The sequence below is a fragment of the Lissotriton helveticus genome, chromosome 10, assembly GCF_964261635.1.
Source record: "Lissotriton helveticus chromosome 10, aLisHel1.1, whole genome shotgun sequence".
NCBI lineage: Eukaryota > Metazoa > Chordata > Amphibia > Caudata > Salamandridae > Lissotriton > Lissotriton helveticus.
The window spans coordinates 649,205,039-649,212,313 of NC_136071.1; positions in this window are offsets into that span (position 1 = coordinate 649,205,039).

Consider the following 7,275-nt stretch of genomic DNA (forward strand, 5'->3'; position numbering starts at 1 on the left):
CTATTGATAATTTTTCCACATCTATCACGAGCATAACATGCTGACCAAAACCAATATCTTTGATATACACTTTTTTACTGACCTGTTGCCTGCCCTCATCCCTTGTCATGGTCTTAACTCACAAATCCAGGCCTGTGACATCATATAGTCTAGAAGGCTCCTACATATTCTGTGATGTGACCTAATTGTGATAGGCGCAAAAGATTTGTGAACTACTAAAGGCTAAATATACATAATTATGGCATAGTGAATAGTGGCCATTCTCAATAGGGGGCCTGCAATTTGGAGATTACACACTTTGAAATGGAGAAAAAATTAAATGGAGTGTTAGCTCAATAAGTTAGGTAACTCTTCTTTCAATGGTTGTCAACTGAAAAGCACTCAGGGGCATATTTTTAGGGACACTTCAAATTTTGACCTGGCCAGGCTATATGTTTGTGACTGAGGTACCTCGTGCTTCAGTGTTTTGTCCCTGTGACTCAGCCCCAGCCTGGCCCATTATCCTAACTGAGCACAGGTCTTTGTCAAGCCTGTTACTAGCAGCCTGATGATCCCGATGTTACAGGAAAACAACCATCCCTTGACTTTTACATACAAAAATGACCTTGTGCCCATTTAATAAATGACCTCAAAGCTATGTGCTACTCCGAAGGGGTCGTAGAGCTACTGGTAGCTCCCATATAACTGTTTGGAGAGCCCAGATATAGGCTGATTGATTTGTGGGACCATACACATAGCTGACATAATTTCCATTTTGTTCGTACGGAAAACATTTTTATGTACAGTTGTAAAGAGAATTTCATGTGTTTCCTAATTTCCATGATGTTAGTTTTCAATGTAGCACATTTGATTCAAACATATACATGGAAACATGTCTCCATATGTACTAATTAGAATCTAGGGCTATAAACACACAGCTCATATTAATGTTATTGTTTGTTAACAGTGCTTAGAAATCCCCATCATTGTCCTCTGTAAGGAAAACAGTTAAAGACAGTTCACATCACTAACTACACTTCACTCAGGGACTCAAAGGAACATTGTAGCCTGTGTTAATGGAAAAAAGATAGTTGGACAGATTCCCATATACATTTCAGACATGTAACTGTTCCTCTGGTGACCCATAGAGCTGGCCATACAGGGAGAGGACTTCCTGTGCCAGCAACTCCAGCTCCTCTGGCAAGAAGGCAGTGGCCCTCTCATCTGCTCAACCTGGCAAAATTGCTCCCTAAGGCAACAAACAGCAGTAAAAGTGGAAGAGGTCTTGATGGCAGCAGAGTTACGAGGTAAGAGAGTTTTTTTTCCAACCCCCACGTACAAGTACGTGACATAAGCAACCATCAGTGTAGATGGAGACAACCATTGGCCTTTGTACCTTACTTTCACCAACATAAACCTATGGCTGCGTACATCCTAGAGTTTACCACTCACTATGCAGTGAACTTCCGCCACGGCTGTCTGATTCCAAATGTCCTATCTACGAGGTCAGGCACCCACCATTCTGGAAGTTTAAAATAGTGTTTTTGTGACTATTAAGTGCAGACACTACCACAAAAAATCGGGGCTAGTTGGTTTACATATTCAAATTTTGATGGACCCTCATTCCTTTAAAAATAAACATTCACATGGAGTGAGTTACTGTGCTGATAAGCGATATTAGCGCAGTGTTGCTGACACCTCCGTTGGCAGTATTTTTAGAAGAAAATATTATTAAAAAATATTGTACAAATAATACATTTAAAATTTATTATTTACAATTTTTGTAAAAGTAAATGTTATATTAGGCTATAAATGTAATTTGCGAAGCATAAAGGCTAAAAAGCAAATGTTGGATTAAATATGTAGTTAAGCCATACTTATTATGTTGCACTTCCTGACTGTAGTGTTAGTTACCAAATATATTGCTATGTACAAGGTGTCAAGTTTTCAAAAGTATTTTCAAATGCAAAAATATGTACTCTGGGAGAGTGAGGAGATTACAGTCTGAGGTGTTCCACCAATTTCCAGACCTTGCCACCATGGAAGAAAGGGATAAAATCAAGATGTTCAGTTTGAATAGGCAAACTATACTGGATTTATGTCATTAGCTGAAACCAGATCTTCAGTCTCACAGCAGAAATCTCACTTTTTATGCATCAGTTGTCGAACTCATTGCAGTACTTCATGTTGTGGCCACTGTATTCTTCCTGGTGGAATGTCACAACCAACTTTCAGTGGTGTGCTACAAGAAGTCCTATCTTAAGTGATGAAATACATCAACAGCTTCATCCAGATTCAATGGAAGCAGGATTTAGTGATTGTGAAGGGTGAATTTTATGGTTTGTGTCACCTACAACATGTGGTTAGATTAATTGATGGCACATACATTGCCTTAGTGCCACAACACACCAAAGAACAGGTCTACCACAATCGGAAACCCGTCTATTCAATTAAAGTTCAAATGGTCTGCTTACGGGATTTGTACATCACAAGTATCAGTTCATGTTTCCCTGGCTCTGCCCATGATTCAATTGACCTACAGTACAGCCTCATAACTAGCAAATGTCTCAACCTGCTGGTCAGAGCAATCTTTCATTATATTGTTGGGGTCTTTCTAGTAAGCCAGGGCAGTAAACTCAGCTCCGCTTGCGGAGTTTGCAGAGTTTTTTTTCTCGCTCGTGTTTGTCAATGTTAAGTTGGCGAGCGCTAGTGAGAAAAATCAACCTCCTGGTGAGATTTTTCATCATTTGCAATCGTCAACATCAAGTTGGGGAGCACGAGTGTGGAAAAACAACCTCCCGGCGAGATTTCTCATCGTGGGGGGGTCAGGTTTCTGATTGCGAGTGGTCGTGAATGCTCGCGCTGGCTCGCGATGAGAAACTGCCCTTTCGAGTTGAGAAAGCTGCCGCTTGAGTAACAATCTACTCGAGCGGCAGAAAAGGAAAGCAGGGACGGCTTGCACTGTGCAAGGTGCCGTTTGCAATGATTGCACAGTGCGGACAAGCATCCGGCACTGTGCAATCACCGCGAACGGCATTTTTCTATCATACTCCACCACTCGTGGAGCTCCACGTAGTGCAACTCCGCGAACTCTGCCCAGGGTTACTTTCTAGTTGAATAATCTGGAATTGTGTTACACTATTTTGGTCCTTTTTTGTCTTCCATCTACGAGACACAGCTTATCCCATCTGACTATGCTTGTTTCCATTGCTGAGGAATCAAACAACACCAGGGGAAGACCGCTTCAATGAGGCCCATGGATGAACGCGGCGGCCAGAGGAGCAAGCTATGGGCTCCTAAAGGCCTGATTTTGTTGTCTTGACAAAATTGGCAGAGCCCTCATCTACTTACCCGATAAGGTGTACCAAATCACTGTGGCATGCTGCCTGCTCCACAACATCACCCTGCGATGGAACATCCCTTACATCACAGATGATGAAGACCATGAAGAGCTACAGGTTGAAGACCCTGATGTGCCAAATGGAGATGATAGTGGTGAAAAGGAAGGAGTTGATTTACGTTGAGATGTCATTGCCAACTTCTTCTCATGAGTGTAAGTATATCTGTACATATTATCCCTTACACCAACTATTGAAGTGATGATGTGGGAAGTATGTGGTGGTAATTTGTTAGGAAGGGCAAGTTCATGGAAAATCAGGCCAAAGGTGTTTGTTGATCAAAGTTTCGACACATTGACTACTGTGTTCAGTTACATTGTATACCTCTGGTTCTTTTGTGAAACTGTGTTCTCCATAAGTTGACTTTGTAATTTGTCTATTACGTTCTGTGTGATTAGTAATCTTTTTGTTTTGATCTGTTTTAGGTTCCTTAACCATGTCATCTTCATTTGGAAATTTCAGAGTTGCGACACGTGCAGGTATAGGGTGCTGTTTCCAAGTACAAAGGGAAATGCAGACACAGAATTTAGATGTACACATCTTGTACCAAGGCAACTTAAACAGTGACTGAATAGAAGATCTGAAGATTACATTGAACTTCTGTGCCATCATTTGCTCAAACCACCTGTGATAGTGGATACAAATCATGCTAATCTCCCTTTACTTTGTCATAATCCTCATTGTGTCAATGACTCAATCAATAAACTAGCAATTATAGAGTGCAAATAATCATCCCATGGGATATCCAGGTGCTGAGTAATGGTGAGCCTTAGACGAAGAGCAAGGTCTTGAGTCTCTTCCTGAAGTTGGCGAGTGAAGGGAGGTTCGGAGGTAGAGTCAGAGGTCGTTCCAGGACTTGGAGGTAAGGTAGGAGATAGAACGACAGTCGCTGGGGCTCCGCTGGATGGGGGGGACAAGTGTGAGGGATGTGGGTTGGAGTTGTCTGGTGGAAGGTCAGGAGGTAGTTGACGTAGGAGGGTCTAGATTTGTGCAGGGCCCTGTAGGGGTGAGCCAGCACCTTGAACTGGCATCTCTTCTGGAGGGGGCGCCAGTGGAGGATTCTGAGGTGAGGTGTGATGCTGGTCCATTTGGGGAGGTCAAGGATATGTCTGCCTGAGGTGTTCTGTATGATCTGTAGTAATTAGTGGAGGTGGGCTGTGGTTTCAGCATAGAGTTCATTTCCGTACTTGAGTTGACTGGCGACAAGGGCTTGAGTAACTGATTTCCTGGTGCTGGCTGGCTTCCACCTGAAAATCTTGTGAAGCATGCGGAGGATGTGGAGCGTCATGGAGAGGATGCTGTCCAGGATGATGCAGATGTTGCGGGCGTGGTTGGTGTGGGTAGATGAGGGTCCGAGTGTAGTGAGCCACCAAGTGTTGTCTCATAGGAAGGTGTTCTTTCCAAAGATGCGCAATTCTGTCTTGTCTGAGTTCAGTTTTAGGCAGTTAGATCTCATCCAGTCAGCAATGTAGGTTAGGTCTTGATGTTCTGGAAGGTGAATCTGGTGGTGGCGGTGTCTACCATGATAACATGAGGTGGGTGTTGTCAGCATATGAGTTAATGTTCAGTCTGTGGGAGCGTACAATGTCCTTGTGGGACTCTGCTGATAATGCTCTTAGGTTCAGAGGTGAAGGGCTATATGCAGATGTTACGTGTGCATCCTGTAAGGACGGTTTTGATCCACTTGAGGGTGTTTCCTCTGACACCGAAGGGGTGAAGTTGGGTGATGAGGGTGTGGTGGGATAGGGTGTCGAAGGCCACTGAGAGGTTGAGGAAGATCAGGGCTGCAGTCTCAATATGTTCGAGGATAGATCTGATGTCATTGGTTGTGGCTATCAAGGCGGTCTTGGTGCTGTGGTTGGAGCGAAGCCACAATGGTTGGCGTCAAGGAGGTTGTATCCTTCTAGGTGATCAGAGAGCTGACAATTGATGGCTTTTTCCAGAACCTTGGCAGGGAAAGGGAGCAGTGAGATGGGGTGGTAGTTCTTGGGCTCACTTGGGTCAACAAAGAGTTTCTTCAGAAGGGGTTTCTCCTCTGCATGTTTCCATTGTGTGTAAAGTGTATGTAGCTGTTGGTGTGTCTCATCATTCTAGAGCACACTTCTTGAGTAACACCACTGAAACTTGGTTGTGACATTCCACCAGATATGGGAAAAGTGGTTTGGAATCATCCTGTGACTACAGAATGTAGTGCTGCCATGGTTTTCTCTATTGGTGTTACTGATGTGGGATTCCTTACGTTAGCCAGAAGAAATGGCTCCATCTGGTAACATGAGATACTGATAATTTGCCTATTCTAGCTTATTGTTTTGAACACATTCCCTTCTTCCATGTTGGCTAGGTTTAGAATTGGAAATTTGCAAATTGACAAGGAGTATTAGCGTGTGGTAGGGATTTTTATGGTTTTGTAAATGTTGACAAATAAGTATTGGTCAAAAATATTAAACATACTAGTAGATGACTGAATGGTATGACATCTCTGGAATCATGTTTTGTAACTTGAGCTAAACATTACCTACTTGCAAATTATATATGTTTACCCAATCTTTTGACTTTTTTCATTTTCAAGCTATGATGGAAGGAAACAAATACATTGGTAGAGTGGGGATATACAACACCCGTCTATGAGTTTTTGACTAGTAAACGTATTGTACTAAACATGGTACATTTAAAAGGGTGGAAATAAACAAGCAAGCGAAAAAGAGAAGAAGTCAATTATGGTGAATGAAACCGTAGTTGGAGAGCCAAATTTGTTCCAATGTTCTAAATATTACTCACATCAGAAAGGCAAATGTGTCCAGAAGTAGTCAACAGAGTAAATTTGAGGCACATACTGGAGGAAATTAGGGTTGGGTTTTCTTGCTGGTAGTGGTAGAGGTCCTGTCATCCTCACCTCCTGATAATCTGGGTGGACGTCGCATCCTGCGGGTGAGGGGGGGATCCACAGTTGCAGGGCCTGGGATGGGTGCAGGTGGCTTTTCTGGTAGATTATTGTGATGATAACTTTAAGTTGTATTCCACATATTACCTTTACTTTATGGAATTTCAAACTGTGCAATTTCAAGTAAGCAGGTTATTAGATGTCCTGAAATTTTCATTAAGTGATTAGCAAGTATACCTAACATCTTCCAGCCATTTAGCCAAACACAGTGAAGAGCTGAAATATGTAATTGACATTTCAAAGGCCCAGCTGAGTTCATAACAGTCATTTCCATGAGTTGGATTGATGTTTGGCATAAGTCATCATGTGAACAGTGCAGAGTAATTTTTTCTAAGTACCACTTATATTCAACATAGTATTTTACATACCTTACAATTTTTGTGTCAACACATATTTATTTTGAAACCCATTCAAACAATTCAATAGGTTGAGAAGAACAAGACAACATGCAGAAAACAACCTGAACCATTTTCAAAAGAGAGCATTGAATAGAGATTGATCACTACATGTTAATGTATGTTGAACACTGTTAGACAAGAGAGAATGAGCAATATGACATAGTAATATTCTTTTGAGAAAACTGAAACAGGGCATCATGGTAGTTGCAATAATTTCAAAGGCAATTTCCTAACTCTTTCAAAATGGAAAAGTGGAAAATATGCAGTGGAAATGTCCCAGACACTTACAATATGACACACATATGGGTAACGAGTTATTTGGTGTTGTAATGCTGACAGGCACCATATCATCATGTGAGATGTAATGGCGATTGACACCTGTAATCTTAGATGCAACACAATAATTTCACAAGAACAATCTAAATTATCTGAAACTGATAGTTCGAGGTTTCTGTTATGAAAATATGTGCAGAACACATTAGCAAAAGCTAACTTCAAAGCAAACAGGACATTGAGGTTTAGTGAGAATTTGTAAAGTGTAACTTACCAGACTCCACTC